Below are 20,946 nucleotides of genomic sequence, written 5' to 3'. Positions count from 1 at the left end.
ATACCATGGGATCATTATGTTTGAGTGTCAAGTATTATTAATGTTCTTTGTTTGAAACATTGATATTTTGCAGTTTCTTTGCACATGTCATTAAAAGAGAGCTGCTTCCTTGCCTGCATGGATGTTTGATTTCTTTTTCTCATTAAATAGTGTTCCAAATGCAAAACCTAAAGCTTTGAATAATCATGTGTTTATGACCATTGCTGGGATGCTGGGCTCTCATAGATGAAATTGAATAGATCATTTTTCTCCGTAAATGTAGGTTTTACATCTGAGATAGATATAATATTGATAATCTCTTTAGTAGTTTTGAAAATGCCATATGTGACTGAAAGCAACAGAATGGAAATAGCTATGTTTATCGCAAATAGAACAAGAAATGAAAGCAAGATATGCAAAAAGTTCCTCAGTGAAGTGGGCATCCTGTTAGTGTGATAGTGCTGCCACATTCGTGGCAGCAATCAGCAGGTGAAAGGCAAGGCTCTGAGTACAATCAGACATAGGATGAGAAAATTAAAATGGAAATAAATGATGACTGTTTCCAATACTCAGGAGCTCCCAGAAGGAATGATTCAAAGGCTAACGTAAAACTAACTTGAATTGGAGACAATAGCTGTTGATCTATTTGAGCACTTTAGTATGGAGCACCGTGTATCTCCCAGGTCTCATTTTCCGAGAAGTGGCCACTATTGATTCATATTATTGTAAAAACCATGGCTTGGGCCACAATAAAAGGACAGTTGAAGTGTTTTGACTTACCCACAAATGGATTTTAACTTTGTCTTTCTTTATAATCTATATTAAATAATTTTTCCTCTCCTTGGTCTTTAAAAGGGAAATGAATCAAAGGGAAATTACTATAGACTAAAATTATATCTCTTTCCAAATTTACATGCTGAAGCTCTGTGTCTCAAGAGGGCTCCACCTGGTTGATGCCCAGGCTTCAACCAGGCACGAGAGAGCCATAAGGTGGTGACCAGCATAAGAGGGGGGATGCTCATCAGAGAGGGACCATACCGGCACCTTGATCTTGTACTTTGCTCTCTCCAGATCAGTGAACAAGAATCGGTGCATGCCACATTTCTTTGCTTGTTGGCTATGGCAGGGAAGTTAGTTGCCATCACCTTTCCTTTATTCTCTTCAGGTTCCCACAAAACCTGAATGGTGATGCCAAACCAACACTGAGACTTTCCACGAACAGCTCTCCCTCTGAATTTTCTTCCATAGATTTTAAAATATTTTAGTTAGCCAAATGTCCCTAACTATGGGTAGAAGTTGAATAAGATTCTAAAGCATATATCTATTTCTGGGAAGAATTGGGGGAGGGAACTTATACAGAATTGGGCAAGTAGTAATATTTGTATTTTAAACATCTGTATAATGTATATAAGAAAGTAGATGATTATCTTCAGAGTGAATTTGAAATTATCATAAAATTTTTAGTAAAGTCAGTTATTGCTATTTTTAATGAACAGAGAAAATATGCCAATTATATGATACAAAATGAGATCCAGGACTTTAAAGAATGGTATGATAAAAAGTAGACTATTTCAACATATAGTCAAAGTGCCATGTACTTTCTTGAAAGTTTTTCCCTTGATGTTTATCTATGTATAAATTTCCCAGGTTTACACATGTATTCCTCATATATTTTACATACCTAGTATGTGCTTGTCACCTTGTCGATGTTGGGACATTAAGAAGAAGTCTCTACAAGTGATACCAGTTGTCAGTAAAAGCATAAGTAATAACAGATGAAATAGAAGGATAGCTGCCGGAATTTCATACCACTTATGATTTAACCGTGTTTGACTCTCGTGTAAATATGGGGGTGCCCTTCTTCCTATAAATATGTAAAGCCCTGATTCCATTGTTCTTCCTCATTTGTCTCATGGAAGTTAACTGAAACCTCCTAGATGAGGGCAATGTTGAGAAGCCTTGGTGATATTTGCGTTGCCTTTGTTTCACCTCTTCACTGCTACTTTTGTTCAAGGTAGAGATAATGACTTTTGGTAGAGAATTTGTCAAAATTTTATGGGGTTGTATCTTACTATTTTCTTCTTTTCTGTTATGAAATTGCAAAGCACACAGCACAATGACTGATTGTTCTGGGGTCTTTGATATTCAAAATTCAAAATATTCACAAAAAAGAAAATTATTTTGTGTGTATATTTTAATGTTACTGTATAATCAGTGATTCCCAGTAAAAAGAAGGAATATAAAACAAGAGCATTAGATTATACAACTACCTCTCTCTTTGTGGTAAAAACTAAAAACCTCCATTAATTATTTTCTTTGTGAAAGTGAAAGCAAAGAAATCCAAGCATTACTACTATTGAATTATAAAAATAACAAACTATCTCTTTCTCTTTGGCATTCATCCATATAATTTACAGTGCAAATGCAATTTTTGGTACACAAATGCTTCTATATTGAGAGCTGTGTGGAAAATAGAATGCCTAGTTCCAATTTTCTTGCCAAACAAAGAAAACAAAATCCTTCCCCATCTTCTGTATTATGCGAGTGCCAATAACGCCTCTTTGATGGTAGCTTTGTGTTGTATTGTGTTTTTGCTTTTAATTAAGATATATTGGGTAAAATAGTGCTTCATTGTATTGTGCAAAATACTAAAGCATGGTCTAATTACAGCTTTCAATGGGATTCAGTAGAGACCACATGTTACTGTCTCATGCCCATTTTTTAGTTTAGCAAAGTGGTCTTATGTTATGCTTTCTCCTAGGAATTTCTTTTTCAGAATCTCTTTATCCAAATAAAAAGCACTGGCCTCCCACTTGAAATGTTAATTAAATGGCTACTTCCTTTATTACAAAGTTTGTACTTAAAAATATTCTTACATTTTGGATGCCAAAAAAATCTATTTGCCTGCACATGGCCTTTCTCATGACACTTTTCTTAGTGAGTGTAATTTTCACACAAGGCAGAATTCAAAGCAAGCAGAGAGCAGGTTGAGACCCAGACAAATTTGGAAGAAATGTCACCCTCATCTTTATTTAAACCTGATTAACCTTTTTATTTTAGTCATTAAGTTTTATTGAAAATGAACCAAATACAGTCATTAGTTGTGGAAAGAGAATAGAATACATTTAGACATTAATTTAAAGGGCAAAATCTGTAGATTTTTAGGTAGAGGGAAAAATGTGGGTTTCTCATTGTAAGCTGATTATAATTTCAATATCGTCAATATTGAAACTGCAGTCTACCAAGATATTAGTCTATTCCATAGATTGAAGTAACATGATGAAAAAACTTAGAGAGTGGCTAGAATGGATCTTTTCAAAAATACTTATTAAGTATTTGTTAACTGACATAATAAATGACTATGCTTCTTTGATTGCCAAGCATGAAATATTGTGAAGATTGAGTTAAGCAGTATGGGGGCACCAGGAGTCAACTTCGACTTCATGTGGTCTCAGTAAAATATGTTGTAGGAAAAAATGCCCAGTGAAAGAAAGGAAAAATTTTGATACACACCACAAGAGGAATAATATCAATAACTGTGAATGGTTCTGGCTTATGTTCTTTTTCTGACCCTATTCTTTTCAGATGCCTGCAATTTTCTTTTGTCATGAATTTTCTGCAAACGTTATTAGTGTTCGTACAAGTATCTAATCTTTTGTTGAACTGCACTGGATTAAAATGGTAATTATAATTGTTGTAATTGTCATTTTCATTCTGCATGCTAAGTATAATGAAATCTATTAAATTATTGCCTGAAAATGCATAATGTTTAATAATGTATTTTGAAAGTTGGTTTTGCCAACAATAATTCTGATATGCAAATATATATATATATTACAGAGTACTTACTATGTGGGCTTATTTGTACCATTTCATTCTCTCCTAAATTCTGCACTGTGCTGTCTCTCACAGGGTTACCAGTGACCTCTTGCTCTGTTCCAAGGTGATACCATTTTTTTCTTCATATAATTCATACTTAATATTCAAAACACTCCCTCTATCTCTTAGGAAGTGGAGCTCATCATTTTTGTCATTTCAACAACGAGAAAAATAAAGTTTTGAAACTACTAGATAGTGAAAAGGGTCTCAAACCCATTGCATTCATTTTAAATCTTGTAATCTTAGTCCATATGTATGCAGTTCTAGAGACTTGTGAAAAGTTAACACCAATGCATGGGAGTGCTCACATGTCATGTGGCTAATCAACATTGAAGCACAGTACTGCATCGGAGGTATACAAGAAGTATTTATACTACAGCCTTTAGCTTAGACTGAAATTTAAAACTCTCAAGTCTATCAAATGCTAACATGGCATTCTGTCACTTTGAGACAAGACTATGTCCTTAATGTGGCCTTCCACATTGGTTCTTGGAATCTAGGGTGACTCATGCGTTTTTCATACTCAATATATACATGTTCTTTCATGCGTATCAAAATTATGTTAACTGAAGACATACTGATTTGCCCTCACCATTCCTTGGTTAAGTGTTCTCTTCATAGCAAAGTTGACACATATTGATTTTATCTATAATGGAAGTATGTGCCGTTAACAGGTATTTAACCTTATTTTCCTTTTTTCATGAACTGTAATGTTCCATAAACATGCACAAATTTATGAAGGAATAGTAATTACAGAATAGATAAATAGTGGCTTTATCTCCTGGATTACTTCGCTATAGCAAAGTACCAGGCTAACTGCCTTTAAGCAACAGAAAGTTATTCCTCCATGTGTCTAGGAATATAGATGTCTAGGAGCAGTCAGCTCTGCCCTGCGATGCCAGCACCCTGCATCCTGCATCTTTGTGTGCCTCACTCAATCCAGCTCTGATTATGGGAGAGCAGCAGTGCATGGCTCAAGTCCTTTGTTTCTTGGCTTTGGCGTTATCAATCATGCTGAGTATTTTTTGGCTTATCCATGTGTCTGTCTGATCTCTGCTTCCATTGCCCTTGGGACTCATCACATCTGTCAGGTTTTCTTCTCTCTTCCTTCCTCTCTCCTTCTCTCTTTTTGCTTCTCTTTTCTCTTTCAAACAATTTATTTATTTTTACTGGAAAGGCAGTCAGAAGGAGAGACCCAGAGAAATATCTTTCTTCTACTGGTTCATTATTCAAGTGGCAGCAACAGCCAGACCTGAGACTGTCTGAAAGCTAGGATCTTCTTTGAGTCTCCCACACAGGTGCAGGGTCCCAAGACCTTGAGCCATCTTCTGCTGCTTTCTCAGCCCAGAGGCAGAGAGCTGGATGGAAAGCAGAGAAGCCAGGACAAGAACCGGCACCCATTTGAGATCCTGAGGGGGCAGGATTAGCCAATTGAGCCATTGCATCTGGTCTGTTTTTCTTATAAAGAGACTGGTCATACTAGATTAGGGCACACACTAAAGACACTAATGAAGGATAGTCTGAACTTGGTTACGCCTGCAAAGAGCCAATTTCTAACTGAAGGACACATTCACAGGGACCCACGGTTAGGATTTCAACACTCCTTTTGAGAATCCCAATATTTAAACTCAAAACTTCATTTTATTGTAGGGAGACCTTTACCTTTTGGACATTTTCTGGCTATCATGACCAATTTTTCTCCTATTGGTTGAAAAATATCTCTCCTTTTTTCCTGAGCATTCCAATTAAACCATGCCACATTGTGTTTATATTTATTTGTGTCTAGCTTTTCATCACACCCTGTGAAGAAATAACTGTTCATTTAGTAGGAAATGCAGCTGACAACAAATTGTGATTTTAAAGCCACATAGATATGCATTTTTCACAGGTAAAATTTCAGCATAAAATAAGTGTTAAGTTTTTGTTAAACACACACATATGTATACCTATATATATTTATTCGTAATCTTGATAGGATCTGAGCATAATCTATCTTTGTCTTTTTTGTTTCTCCTCTCTATTTTGTATGCAAAGTTTGCAAAGTATATATGATCTGCTAAAATATTGTGTTAAATTCAGTATATATGGAAGTGTTTTGTTCTGTGGAAAAATTGTTTTTAGAGTGTGATGCTTGAGAAACTTTCGATGTTGATTTGTTTTTTCCCACTTTATTTGGGAGGGGGCAGAAGGGAGAGAGTTCTCTTATCTGCGGCTTCATTTACCAAATGCCTGCAACACTTGAATCTGAGTCAGGCTGCAGACAGGAGCATGGACCACTCTGTGGGACTCCAACGTGAGTGTCAGGGACCCGAGTCCTTGACATATTTGGTACTGCCTCCTGGGCTGCATTACAAGTAACTGGATTGGAAACAAAACATCTAAGAATTGCATCAGCACTGTAATATGGGATGCCAGGGTTTCAAGCAGTGGCTTGTGACACAGCCTGAGCCTCGATTCTAGTACAAGCAGTGTCTGCACCAGCCCAAGTTAGGCCAGGTCAGTGTCAAGAACAAGGAATTCAATTTTGGATCTCCCATGTGAATGACAGAGATGAAACACTTCAAATTGCTTCCCAGGATGCTCTTCAATATGGAGACTCAAGCTAAGTTCCCCACCATGCAATGCAGGTGCCCCACGTGGAGACTTAGCTGTTGTATCAAATGCCTGTCCCTACAGAGACCTTTTGGAAATTGAAACTCCAGCTGAACCTTTCCACATACATGGGCCTTATCCTCTGTCACATCATCAGATGCAAGCACAGAAAGGTTTTCTAATGTTTATTTCCATTTATCACAAAGGGCAAAATATGTATGTGAGGACTCTTCAAAAACTTCATGGAAGGTGTACCCATCAGGAAGGATTATGCAGAGACTTCAATATCTTTTCATACCAAAGTAAATTTTGTTTCAATTCTATTTTCCAATCAACTTTCTGATTCCCTTGATTTTGATATTTATGGCTTTGCTGAAACTATGATTGCCCCTCATGTCAGGTCACTTCGAATTTAGAGCTTCACCTGTTGGGTGGGTTTCAGACAGTTCAACCTGCAGGTACCGTCCCTGACGATCATTTGTTGTCATCATGCTATTTAATCATTGTTCATCGTTGCTGACTTATTTCTAGCCATTACAGAGATATCAATTTTCTTTTTTTCTCAAAAATTAGATGCAACATTTTTGACACAGAAAATCATATAGAAGGGGCTGTCCTGCTTAGACAAGATGACATCCGCTCTGTGGTACCACCTTGTCCTGCTTTGGGCTGGAGCTGATTGACTGGTTTTCTCTTACACTGTATTATGTAGTACAGTTTTATAGGCGCTGGGGATTCCCCCCACCCCTCCCCATACCCCTCCCCCCATGGTGGATTCCTCCACCTTGCTGCATAACCATAGTTCAAGTTCAGTTGAGATTCATTGCTTGAAAACACATGCCTAGCATAAAGTTCAGCGTCTTATTGTCCAGATAAGTTCAGTGGCCTCCTGGGGAGACCTTCTATGGTCTGAAGATAGGTCTAACAGAGTAAAGATCCGGTCAGTTAAAAGCCCCAACAAGGCCTCAGTTTCAATATACAACATTATGGAATTAATTGACATAGTAATGGGTAAACAATATGTTAAGAATAATGCGAGTTCCATTCTTCGAAACATCTGGGTTGAGACAGTATCAATGACAGGTTCAAAAAATAACAAACAACCAAACAAAAAATTACAGGTTAAATCAAGGCAAACATGTGGTATCTAATCTTTTGGGATTCACTCATTTCCCTTAGCATTATAGTTTCCAGTTGTGCCCATTTAGCCACAAAGAACTGCATTTTGTTTTTTTTAATAGCTGAGTAGTATTCCATGGAGTAGATGAACCAAAGCTTTCTTATCCAATCTTCTGCTGATGGGCATTTCGGTTGCTTCCATGTTTTTGCAATTACTGATTGTGCTGCAATGAACATAGGGATGCATGTTGGTTTGTCGTAAAACAGGTGTTTTGGATATATTCCTAGGAGTGCTATTGCTGGGTCATATGGCATGCAGATTCCGAGTTGTTTGAGTGTTCTCCAGACTGATTTCCATAAAGGCTGTACCAATTTGCAGCTCCACCAGCAGTGGAGTAGGGTTCCCTTTTCCCCGCATCCTCGCCAGCAAGCGTCGTTGGTGTTCTTGTTTATGTGGGCTAATCTTACTGGTGTTAGGTGGTACCTCATCGATGTTTTAATTTGGATTTCCCTTATTGCTAGGGAGCTGGAACATTTTTTCATATGTTTGTTTGCCATTTGGACTTGTTCCTTTGTGAAATGTTTGCCCATTTCCCTTGCCCATTTCTTGAGTGGCTTGTTTGTTTTGGTTTTTTGGTTGTTTTGAAGTTCTTTGTATATCCTGGAAATTAGCCCCCTATCGCCTATATCGTGTGCAAAGATCTTCTCCCACTCTGTGGGTTGCTTTTTTACTTTGTTGATTGTTTCCCTTGCTGTACAGAAGCTTCTTAGTTTGATGAGGTCCCATTTGTTTATTCTGTTCTCAACTGCTATTGCTTTTGGTGTCCTTCTTAGAAAGTCGGAACCTACTCCTAGGTCTTGCAGTGTATTTCCTACATTTTCTTGCAAGAGTTTGAAGGTTTCTGGATGTAGGTTTAGGTCTTTTATCCATGTAGATTGGATCTTAGTGTATGGTGATAGATGTGGGTCTATCCTTTTGTTTCTACAGGCTATCAGCCAGTTGTCCCAACAACATTTACTAAAGAGGCCTTCCCACTTGCTTGAGCTATCATTGGTCTTTTTGTCAAAGATTAATTGGCTGTATTTGTGTGGGTTCCCTTTTGGTGCTTCTATTCTATTCCATTGATCTTCCTTTCTGTCTTTGTGCCAGTACCAGGCTGTTTTGATAACCACTGCTCTATAGTATGTCCAGAGGTCCGGGATTGTGATTCCCCCTGCTAACCTCTTATTTTTCAGGATGGTTCTAGCTATTCGTGGTTTTTTGTGTTTCCAGATGAACTTTTGAATCATTGTATCCAGTTCCGTGAAGAATGTTTTGGGCAATTTGATTGGAATTGCGTTGAAAATGTATATTGCTTGTGGTAGTATAGACATTTTAATGATATTGATTTTGCCTATCCAGGAGCACGGGATGTTATTCCATCTTTTGAGGTCTTGTTCAATTTCCTTTTTAAATAGTTTGTAGTTTTCTTCGAATAGGTCTCCTACGCTTTTGGTTAGATTTATTCCCAAATACTTCATACTTCTCTCTGCTATTTTGAATGGTATCCTGTTGGTTAGATCTTCTTCCATCTTGGTGTTATTTGCGTACACTATGGCTGTTGATTTTCGTTCGTTAATTTTGTACCCTGCCACTCTGCCAAACTCTCGTATAAGTTCTAGCAGTTTCTGTATTGAGTCTCCTGGTTTTTCTATGTATAGGATTATGTCATCTGCATATAGTGAAAGCTTGACTTCTTCGTTTCCTATACGTATGCCTTTAATTTCTTTTTCTTGTCTTATGGCCTCTGCAAGTACCTCTAGGACTATGTTGAATAGCAGTGGTGATAGCGGGCACCCTTGTCTTGTTCCAGATCTCAGTGGGAAGGGTTCTAGCTTTTCTCCATTCAGTATGATACTGGCGTTGGGTTTTTCATAAATTGCTTTAATTATGTTGTGGATTTTCCCATCTATGCCTACTTTGGCTAGAGTTTTTAGCATGAAGAGGTGTTGGATTTTGTCGAAAGCTTTTTCTGCATCTATTGAAACTATTATGTGGTTCTTGTTTTGCAGTTTTTGGATATGGTTTATAACATTTATGGATTTCCGAATGTTGAACCATCCCTGCATTCCAGGGATGAATCCTACTTGATCCGGATGAATGATCTGTCTGATGATTTTTTGAATTCTATTGGCTAGGATTTTGTTGAGAATTTTAGCATCAATGTTCATCAGAGAGATAGGTCTGTAGTTTTCCTTCTCTGATGGTTCTCTGTCCGGTTTTGGGATTAAGGTGATGTTGGCTTCATAGAATGAGTTTGGGAGGGTTGCTTCCTCCTCTATTGTTTTGAAGAGCTTGTAGAGGATTGGGGTTAGTTCTGTTCGGAATGTTTTGTAGAATTCTGTAGTGAAGCCGTCTGGGCCTGGGCTTTTTTTCGTTGGGAGATCCTTGATGACTGTTTCAATCTCTACCTCGGTTATGGGTTTATTTAATTCTGTAGTTGCCTCCGGACTGAGTTTTGGTAAGTGGTGGGAGTCCAAGAACTTTTCTATTTCTTGGTGGTCCTCAAATTTGTGGGAGTACAGTTCTTTGTAGTAATTTCTAATTATTTTCTTAATGATTGCAGTGTCTGTTGTTATGTTGCCTTTTTCATCTTTAATGCTATTGATTCTCACTTTCTCTTGTTTTTTTTTGGTCAATCGGGCCAGTGGAGTGTCTATTTTGTTTATTTTCTCAAAAAACCAACTTTTTGATTTGTTGATTTTATGTATAGTTTTTTTGATTTCTATTTGGTTTATCTCCTCCCTTGTTTTGATGATTTCTTGTTTCCTATTGTGCGTGGGACTCTTCTGCTGCTGTTTTTCCAGATCCTGGAGGTGTGAGGTTAGTTCTTGTATTTGGCGTCTTTCTTGGGCCTTGACATGTGCTCCGATTGCGATGAATCTACCTCGTAGCACTGCTTTGGCGGTGTCCCACAAGTTTTGGAGTGTTGTATCAGAGTTTTCATTGGTTTCCATAAATTTTTTGATCTCATCTTTGATTTCTTCTCTGACCCAATGTTCGTTTAATAGCATATTGTTCAATTTCCAAGAGTGCCTATACTTCCTGGGGAGTTTTGAGTTGTTGATTTCCAGTTTCATCCCATGGTGGTCTGAGAGGGTACATGGTATGATACTAATGTTTTGGAAGTTGTTTAGATTCGCTTTATGTCCTATCATGTGGTCGATTCTGGAGAAGGTGCCATGTACCGCTGAGAAGAATGTATAGTCTGTGGCCTTAGGATAAAAAGTTCTATATATGTCTACTAAGTCCAGTTGTTCTATTGTTTGTGTGAGCTCTGTTGTTTCTTTGTTGAGTTTTTGTTTCGTAGACCGGTCCATTGTTGTTAGAGGTGTGTTGAGATCGCCCACAAGAATTGTCCGGGTGTCTATGTCTTCCCTTAAGTCTGTAAGTAATTGCTTTACGTAACTAGGTGCATTAAGATTCGGTGCATAAACATTAATGATGGTGATTGCTTCTTGATGGATCATTCCCTTCACCAGTATAAAATGGCCTTCCCTGTCTCTTTTGATGTTAGTTAGAATGAAATCTATCTCGTCTGAAATTAGGATAGCTACCCCAGCTTTTTTTCCTCGTCCATTAGCGTGAAATATCTTTTTCCATCCCTTCACTTTCAGTTTCTTTGCATCCTTTCTGGTTAGATGCGTTTCTTGTAGGCAACAGATGGTTGGGTCTTGTTTGATGATCCATTCTATTAATCTCTGTCTTTTGATTGGTGAATTTAGACCATTTGTGTTGAGAGTTAAAATTGAGAGTTTGCAATTTTGCCTTGCCATGTGATTGTGTTGTGTGTGTGTTGTTGCCTATGTAGTTGTCTTGTTTGTGCAGCTTTTAGTTTGGAGACCTTCTTATTTGCCATCTTTGTTTGTGATTTGCCTCCTTTTTGTCCGGGACTAGCGCATTTCTAAGGAGACTTTGCAGAGCTGGTTTTGTGTAGACATATTCTTCTAGTTTTTCTTTGCTATTGAAGTATCTGATCTCGTTCTCATATACAAATGAGATCTTTGCTGGGTAGATTATTTTTGGTTGACAGTTGTTTTGTTTCAGGACTTGGAAGATCTTTGTCCATTCTCTCCTTGCTTGTAGGGTCTCTTCGGAGAAGTCAGCAGTGATTCTGATGGGTTTTCCCCTGTATGTGATCTTTTCTCTACTTCGTACTTGTCTCAGGATTCCTTCTTTGTCTTCATTGGAGTAGAACCTGAGCACCGTGTGTCTGGGTGAAGATCTCTTTGGGTCATGTCTGTTGGGAGTTCTCTGTCCATCCTGTATGCGGGGTGGATTCGTGTTCCAAGTGTTTTGGAAGTTTTCCTGTATAATTTCATCAAGCACTGCTTGCATCCCAGATTCTCTTTCTACTCCCTCAGGGAGGCCGATGATCCGAATATTCAGTTTTCTAAGGTAATCCTTCATCTCTTGCATCATTTTATTAGTTTTGCTGAGGTTTGTCTCCAACTGTTTAATTCGCTGGGCACTTTCATTTTGTGTGTCTTCTGTTTCAGAGATCCTTTCCTCTGCCGCATTTATTCTGTTGATGAGGCTTTCAATCTTATTCTCTTGGGCATCCAGTTTGGTTTTGATTTGTTGTATTTCGGTGATTATGCGGTTCTGGTAGTCTTCCAGCTTTGTGTCCACGTCTCTGAGAAATTTTAGCATTATTTTCATCAATTCCTTTGCTGGTAACACGTCCATGTCTTCATCTCGCATCGCCGATATTGATAATGGCTTTTGGCCCATGTTTGGTGGGGTGCTGGCTCTTTCATCTGGAGCACAGCTCTTTCTGGTGGTTTTTCCCATTGCGTTGGTGAATTCTGGTGGGGCAAATGAACCCGTGTGTTGAGGGGCTGTCAGATGCTTTCCTGTAGAGATTGGAGCCTGCAGACGTGGTGTTGTCGAGCGTGGTAATTTTCAAGGCACCGTTGGTGCGTTCTCAGGGCCCGGGGCTGTAGAGCACCACCTTGGGGGCCCAGTGGCTCCCAGGCACACTCTGGGCACCTCTTCTACAGGTGTGACACCCCAGGGCGTGGAGGGATGGAGGCGCTCTCTGGGTGTGCCCCCTGCACGGGAATCCGCAGGACTTAGAAGGTTTTATGTGCTTTCTCCCTGCGTTCTCCGTGTCAGGGACTGCAAGGTTTTTCAGAGCCCACCTGGTGCGTCTCCCACACACGGGACTGTGGGTGAGGCACTTTCCAGGCGTGGCTCTTGTGCAGTGAATCCACCACTCGTGGTGTGTGGATGTTCAGAGCCCCTGTTCCTGTGTGGCTCTCTCACACCGGCCCTTAGCGGAGGAGTGGCCCAGGCGCCCTGCTATAATTTCACGGCAGGTTCGCACCGTGTCAGTGTGATGCACTGTTTTCTGCACAGTTATGGCAGATCCTTGTTTCGCTGTTATTAGAGTTCAGAAGACAGGAAAATAACACCCCGTTGATGATGCCCTCATACTTCAAAGGTCCTGCCGCCGCATTATTTTGTAACTCACATAACCGTCCTGAGGTTCGCAAATAAAATATTGACATTGGGTGTTAGAAAAGCCAGACCCCTCTCACACAAGGTCCTGTGTTATGGCTGCTATATATTTGGCGATAGAATGAGGGAAAGTGAGGAAGGCAGGTTACTATAATAAAACAGACTGATTGTGGTGTAATCATCTTAATGCTTCACAGCTGAATGATTTCAGGGATCAGTAATATCTGGGGACTAGTTATATTGGTAGTTACCAACTAAGGATGTTGGTTAAGTGATATCCAAATGAGCAGTGTGCTTTTAGGGGTGATGATTTTTCCCCTGATCAGTATCTGTGAGTCTAATGGCTCAGTGATTTTCCAGCCAGGGGAAGGCTCCATAAGAAAGTCAAACAGTTATTGAAAGATGGACATCTTTCATTGTCATTTCTTTGGTTAAGATGTTTTTCATTGTGTAAATAATCTATATGTTCTAATACCACTCTTCGAAAAACATTTTAAACCAATGTGCTATGCAATAGCTGAAATAATAGAAAGCACCCTTACTCTTTGATGTACCGGAAAACTGTCCACTTTGAATGTAATATTGACAATAATAAATTAGATCATGTGGCTGGTTGGTTAAAATTCAGATGCTTTAATGTTTATAATAGTACCTCACCTTAAAAAATTTACCACCATATTTTGTTTTTCTTAAAAGCCCAAAGTGTTCTTAAACAAGTTTTGAGAATAAAAGAAAACAAAATTAAAAAAATGCTGCCATGGTAAATTCTCTGACATCCTTCTTTAAAGAAGCACTTACATCGTAAGAGAGAATTACTGGTCTTTTGTAATGAATTAAATTTAAATTGGAGGAAAACATTTTGTTGAATTTGAATGTAGTTAATGCTTTGTTCCTCAGAAATCAGAGTGTAATCTTCGGAGCATTTTCTATGAATGTTAAAGAGAGCTCTCTGGGCTCCCTTACTCTTTATAAGTTCAAATTTTCTGATTGTTTTATGTTACATTTTTAATTCAGTTTTTTTTTCTTCCTTTTAACCACTGAGAACATTACTCTCCTTCAAATAGTTAAACTTTTAAAGGGAAAAACGAGAGTAAGCCCCATACACAAGCTCGCCCTATATACCAGTGACTGTCAAGCCCTCAGCCCTTGCTCTGCAGTCTGCACCTTTTTACTCCAAAGACTAAAGAAGTATTTACATGTTTTTCAATGCTTTTTAGTAAGTACATTTATATCTTCCTTTTTTTTCTGCCAAAGACCATTTGAATTATTATTGCATCAAACAGCCCAAATAAAATGATTATTTTAAAATCAAACTGACTCCTGGAAGAGGCCTGGATTTGATGATGCATTACCTAAACGCCTATATCCATGCTTCTATTCACACAAGTACCTCTGCACACCCCCACTGTAATGGTGGCATATTTGAAATATAGCAAATATTTCTCCATGATGCAAAACCAATCTATGGGTAAATCAGTTCCTGCCTGCTTGTCCTCATTGTCCCATGTGTCTTTCTCCTAGCTGCTCAGCAGCTAAGCCTGCTTCTCTTGCTTTCTCAGAGGTTCAGAGTTTATTTACAACCATCTTATAAATTTGCCTTTTGCTTAAGTTTAGCTATGATGACTTTATAAGTTTATGTTGATGACAAACGCTTTTCCTATGTGTCTATTGTAAGTATACTCATAATTTGGCTCATCAAAAAGCTCAATTAAAAATATCTATTGGAACATTAAAATTATTTGAGCTGAAAGCTTTGGATTGGCTCGGTACCAAATCTTTCCAGAATAATCTTAACTGCCAAAACAAGATTGTTTATTTTTCTTTAAAGAATATCTTTTGTGGCAATGGAATGTGCCTTATGTGATTCAAAGTTTCCTTTGTATTTTTTGGTATTTGGTTTTCAAAGGCATTTGGCTGACTGTGTTATTGCCAAGCAGAGGGGTCTTCTTTGGGTTCCTGTGGAATTCTGGTTTGCTCTGTTTTTCCCTGCCTGATCTGCACGTTGTGTTTTGTGCTACAGACAACAGCATTCCCTTCCTGCAGTAATAACAAGAGGTTGTTAATCTTCATGATGCAAAATGAGTTTTTTTTCCTTCTTGGCTTCTGAAAATGACACCTGCTGTTGGGTAGAAAACCAATATATGCCAAAAAATTTTTATTGAATACCATCAAATATTTTCTTTTGTATTGTTTATTCATGTTCGTTCCTACTGCAGCCAACTTAGTTTTCATCTAATGATGCTGTGCCCAAAACTTTGTTTGCTGCTTAGAACACTAATTTTGTAGGAAAATGTGCTCTTTCTGGACGAACTGTAGGGGTGGGAAGTAGGCTTAACAGTTACTATAGAATTCCTATATCCCATACTGGCATGCCTACTTCAATTCACCTGCCTGCTGATCCATACCTTGCAGGGAAGCCAGTGATGGCTCAAATACTTGGAGCTTTCTCATCCATTTAGGAGACTGAAAAACACTTCCAGGATTCTGACATGTCTGGCCAAGCCCTACTTGGTGCAGGGATTTGGGGGACTGAACCAACAGATCTTTCTCTCATTCTGCCCTTCACTCTCTGCAAATTGTTTTTAAATAAATAAAATAATATTTAAAAATATAAATACATAAATCTTTAAAATATAAGAATTGTTAAAGATGCAACATAATACTCTTTCTTTTAAAAGATTTATTTTATTTTTATTGGAAAGGTGGATATACAGAGAGGAGAGAGAGAGAGGAAGATCTTCCGTCCCCAAGTGAGTGCAACGGCCGATGCTATGCCAATCCGAAGCCAGGAGCCTCTTCCGGGTCTCCCACGCGGGTGCAGGGTCCCAAAGCTTTGGGCCATCCTCGACTGCTTTCCCAGGCCACAGGCAGGGAGCTGGAAGGGAAGAGGGGCTGCCGGGATTAGAACTGGTGCCCATATGGGATCCTGGGCGTGCAAGGCGAGGACCTTAACCACTGCGCCATCGTGCCAGGCCCGCCCGCCCCCCCCCCCCATGATACTCTTTCATTTCTTTCATTCTATGTGTAAAGACCATAAACCTTTAAAAAATATATAAAGATTTTAGGGGCTGTGGATGTGGTATGGTAGACCAAACTTCTACCTATGATGCTAGAATCCCTTAAGCCAACCGGTTTATTTCCTAGTTGCTTTACTTCTCATCCAGCTACCTGATTATGGCTTGGGAAAACAGTGGAAAAATGGCTCAAGTGCTTTCGCTCTTGTTCCCATATGGGAGACACAGAAGAAGCTCCTGGCACCTGGTTTCCGTTAGGCACCTCTCTGGCCATTACTGCCATTTGGGAGTGAACCAGTGAATGTAATATCTCGCTTGCTTGCTCGCTCACTCTCTGTATATGTCTGCCTTTGAAATAATAACACAGCAAATCTTTATACTAAAAAAATGCGTATGAATGTCTTCCGGATAAAGATTGCTGCAACTACTGGAGACAAAAGGCTAACTCATTGTCAGAAAGGCTAAAGCATTTTTCTGCTCATTTCTTTTATTTATGATGTTTTTACTTAGTTATTTATTTAACTCATTTTAAAGGGAAAACAAAGAGTGTGCTCCCATCTGCTGGTCCATTTTCTAACTACTTGCAACAGCTAGGGCTGAGTCAGGTTGAAGCAAGAAGTCAGAAACTGATTGTGAGTCTGCATGGAGGAGTCAGGTTTTCCAGCAGTTGAGCCATCACTTCCAGCCTCAGAGGGCCTGCATGAGTGCAAGTGCTGAGTGAGCCTGCAGCTCTGAGTCGGAGACACTCAGATGTATGTGTTACTGCTACGCCCTTGGTTGCCTGAGCAGTGTTACTAAAATGAAAACGTTCAAACTAAGTGAGTAGTAGATATTTTGTAGAAAGAGGATTTAGTTATTTACAATTTTTCTTTCCAATTATTGCCTAACTTTGGTTCCCAATTCATAATGTTCTTTTAAACAAATATGCAGCGTTTAGTTATATTTACTAAAATTTGACTGCTCAGTCCTCTAAAAAAAATCATTGCTCGATTCTTTCAGAAGGATAAAGAATGATGGAAAGAGCAACTGCATGCATTTGGCTTCAAGAGTCTCTGGATTGGAGAAGACATGGTTCCTTTGACAATCTCTCTCCGCAGACAGAAATCCCATCTCCTATCATCTCATGAACAGCACCGTCCTTACAGTGATGGCTAACGCTAAGTGACAATTTGGGCTCTAAAGATACCCACATAACTCATCCAAATTATTTCTGGATACGCCTGTTGAGAGTTTTTTCCAGGGGAGATTAACATTTCAATCACTGTAAAGAAGGTCTGGGCTTCTCTATGGATGGGCATCATGCCAGCCATGCAGAACCAGACAGAGCAAAAAGGAGGAAGAAGCACATATTTTCGCTGTCTTCCTGAACTGGGACATTTATCTTCTCTCCGTTGACCTTGAAGTATGCCATCTCCAACCAGCTCTTACTAGTTCTTATTATTACCTTCCATCTTCAGGTCTAAGGTCTTCAGTCCAAAGCCAGAAGTAATAGCATTGCCTGTCTGGTTGTGAGGCCTTGAGGACAAATACTGTGGAGGCTGCAGATGGAGGAATTATTTTGTCTCCATAACCACATGAGCCAATTTCAATAGGAAATTGCCATCATCTTGCCTGCCTGCCAACCATCCATCTGTCTCTAGGTACTTCTGTTTCTCTGGAAGGCCCTGACTACCTGAAGAGTGCTTCCTAAACATCTACTCTGCACGAAGCACAGTGCTAAATGTTGGGCTCCAACATGATGGCTCCGATGTTTCAATGGTATAGCAAATTCTGAGTTAATGATACAAATCTAAACAAATGCTGGGGAAAATCAAAAGAGGAACTAACACCATGAGATAAAAACGCCCTTTTGTTGGATAAATGAGTATTGACTTGCATTGTGAAGAAAGGGCATATTTTAGCTAAAGATAGGGAAGAATGAGGGACGTGCTGGAAAAGGCCAAAAACATGAGCAAATATAAACTCAAGGCAGAGGTGGCAATATCTTCAGAACAATACAACAAGCAGATTTTACTGAATAAGCGTTTCTTTAGGGAACTAGGAGGTAGGCAATGTTGGATCCTAGTGAAGGTTACGCTGTTTTTAAGGCTGATGGGGGTCATTCACTGTCCTGATTATATAAAATAACTTTGCATATATTATCTCTTTTAATTTGAATCTCTTTGAGTAATTGGACAATTTTGCTTGTGGGATCAGTTTTATTTTTACTTTGCCCATATTTGCCTGTTTATGCATTATAATGTTCAGTTATTATTGCATCTAATCTTTTGTTTTTAAAGGAACTATCTCTCTATATATTATTTGTTCTTGGCCAACTTACAGATCTCAAAAATCACGCTAACTCATTTGTTTTTTTTTTTTTTAAATACATGAAAGTTAAATTAGTGTCCCTTTCCTACGTAAAGAAGAATGACAAATTAAAAGTGAACAAATGGGGGTTTGCAATCAGTGGTATTGCTTTATTTGATATATTAAGTTTCACTTCAATGAGAGTTTTCTTTCTCACAGATTGAATATGTCTTTTGATGGCAGAAGGGAAAAAAGCACAAGCAGCCAGAAGTACGGAGTTTGATCTTTGGCTTTTCCAACCTAGCTGTGACCACTCATCAAAATTTCATGTGCAGTCTCTAAAGTCATTTAGAGTTCACCAAATCAAATTACCTCTCATATTACCCCTTTGCCTGTCCTAACATTACATGATCAAATTTCCTATTGTCATACTTGTCTGGAGACAGATATACATTATATTCAATCCCTTCATCAATTGATGCAAATTAACATAATAAATGGTGGGTCCTTCTTCATGATCAAGGGCTAATGCTGCTGTTAGATGAATTTGTCTTCTTTTTATCCAACTGTCGAGTGAACTGTGGAGTTCCTTTTGCATTCAATAAATTGGGATTGTCTTTCTCTTTGTTTTAGAGCCTTATTCTAAAAGCCATGGTCTAAGTGATTCTGCTTTTCAATCCCCAAAATTGCAAACATATTCTAAAATGTTCTGTTGTATTACATTTATTATGTTATATAAATCATAATTCTGAAAATAGTAAGTTTATGGTTATTTTCAACCTGTACTGCTAATCAATATTAGGCAAATTCCACTTACTGTTTGTAGGATTTCAGGGACACTGACACAAGGTGACAATGTGTCATGTCTAGCATCTCCCTTGGTTACTGTGCACAATCCCATTTTGGAACATGAATTCCGTATTTTCACTTCATTCTAGATCTCTTGATTTCACAGTTAGTTAACCAATAGTATACAATGACTGCTTTAGTTTCTTTTTGCCCAGAAAGACCATAAACTTTATAAAAGACATTTAAGATTATGCTGATCTCCGTTGTGTTAAATCGTTTAATACTTCATTTTTAATCATCAAATTATTACTATCTTATATTTCTATTTGTCAATTACTATTTACCATGGTAAACTTTTATTTACTAAGATGACTTATAAATTATGTGTCAGAAAGGAAACAATGTCTGGTATATTGCAATGCATTTAAAAAATGTCTTTTGGTAATTATATAAACATAACCTGGAGATGACAGTCACAAAAAATGTTGTGTTGATGGGTGTTGAAACTTCACTAAGCTGTAGAAACTGTTATATGTGTCATGAGTACTGTCTCATTCAATCTTCAAAACAGCTTTGGAGTAAAACCTGTAACTTTTCCCTCTCTTAGAAGATGGAACTTAGACCCACAAGCAAGGATGAAGGGAATTGTGACAACAATCTCCAGATGACTGACTGCCCAAACTACTATTTGCCAATTAATCATGTTCACTTTCTGATCAGTAAATTAACTTGTAATACTAGTCAATAAAACAACCAATTAATCACAGGGAATTCTAAAGTTTCAGTTTCCAGCTGTTTTCAAAGGAAAGTGAAGGAAAGTTTTCTGTTAACACTCTTACGATCTTTTGTGACCAACACTTTCCTATTCTGTAGCAGGAAGGAGAACTATTCCTTCGGTGGTCGTGTAGAATTTATAGTCCCTTAAAAGCAGAAGCTCTCACCTTGGCTGGATGTTCACTAAGGTCCCTGAAAACAAATGGGCCTGTCACGCTGGGGTTGAAGAAGAAGGAAGTTTGTGTCTGGGAATACATGGTATAGCCAGAGAAGGCAAATAGAAGTGTAAGAAAGATGCATTGCTGGTTTGTTCCTTCTCCTTTCTCCTCAAAAGTATTTTATTCATTGTTGACAATGCCCTTGGCTGCTGTGCTTAAGAAAGTGCAAGAGAGAGTTGGTCCCTGTTGCTTCCATTATCAACTTCAGATCTGCCCTTCTTGCAAATCCAGTTCTCATTTGAGTTCTTCTCAGATGTCTGCTCTTGCTAACACAATTTTACATTGCATAGTTTGAACATGTTCAGTAATAGAAATCAGCATAAACGTTTTTATGGATTTCTTGAAAATCTATTTAGATCTTCAGAAGGGAACATTATATATTAAAAACAATTATGAAACATTTTACTAGTGGTAGAGAGAAGTCATTTCAAGTGGGTAATATGTAGTAAAGGGGTCAAAGTATCTAGAGACAAAGACAATCTAATTAGTCTGATTTAGATGTCAAATAGAAAAATCAAATATAACGCATTTAATTTTCTACGTCAGTTATAATTGGTTGTATTTGGTGAAATGTCTCAGAATTCTAAAGGAATAACTTAAACATTGTGTTAGGATGTGATACATTCAATACAAGTGCAAAAAATGGATATTTTAGGATATTTATAATGAAGAGGGACAGAATGTTTTCAATTAAAATATTACTGAATATTAGGAAATACAATTTATATCAAACTGGCATGTGAAACATTTATGATCTAATTTTGAATAGTTATTTGTTTCAGTCATTTTT

This window comes from Ochotona curzoniae, unplaced genomic scaffold (genome assembly GCF_017591425.1).
Source record: "Ochotona curzoniae isolate NIBS_2020 unplaced genomic scaffold, NIBS_Ocur_1.0 contig_4501, whole genome shotgun sequence".
Classification (NCBI taxonomy): Eukaryota; Metazoa; Chordata; class Mammalia; order Lagomorpha; family Ochotonidae; genus Ochotona; species Ochotona curzoniae.
The sequence above is the reverse complement of the archived record's forward strand: the minus strand, read 5'-3'. Positions refer to the sequence as shown.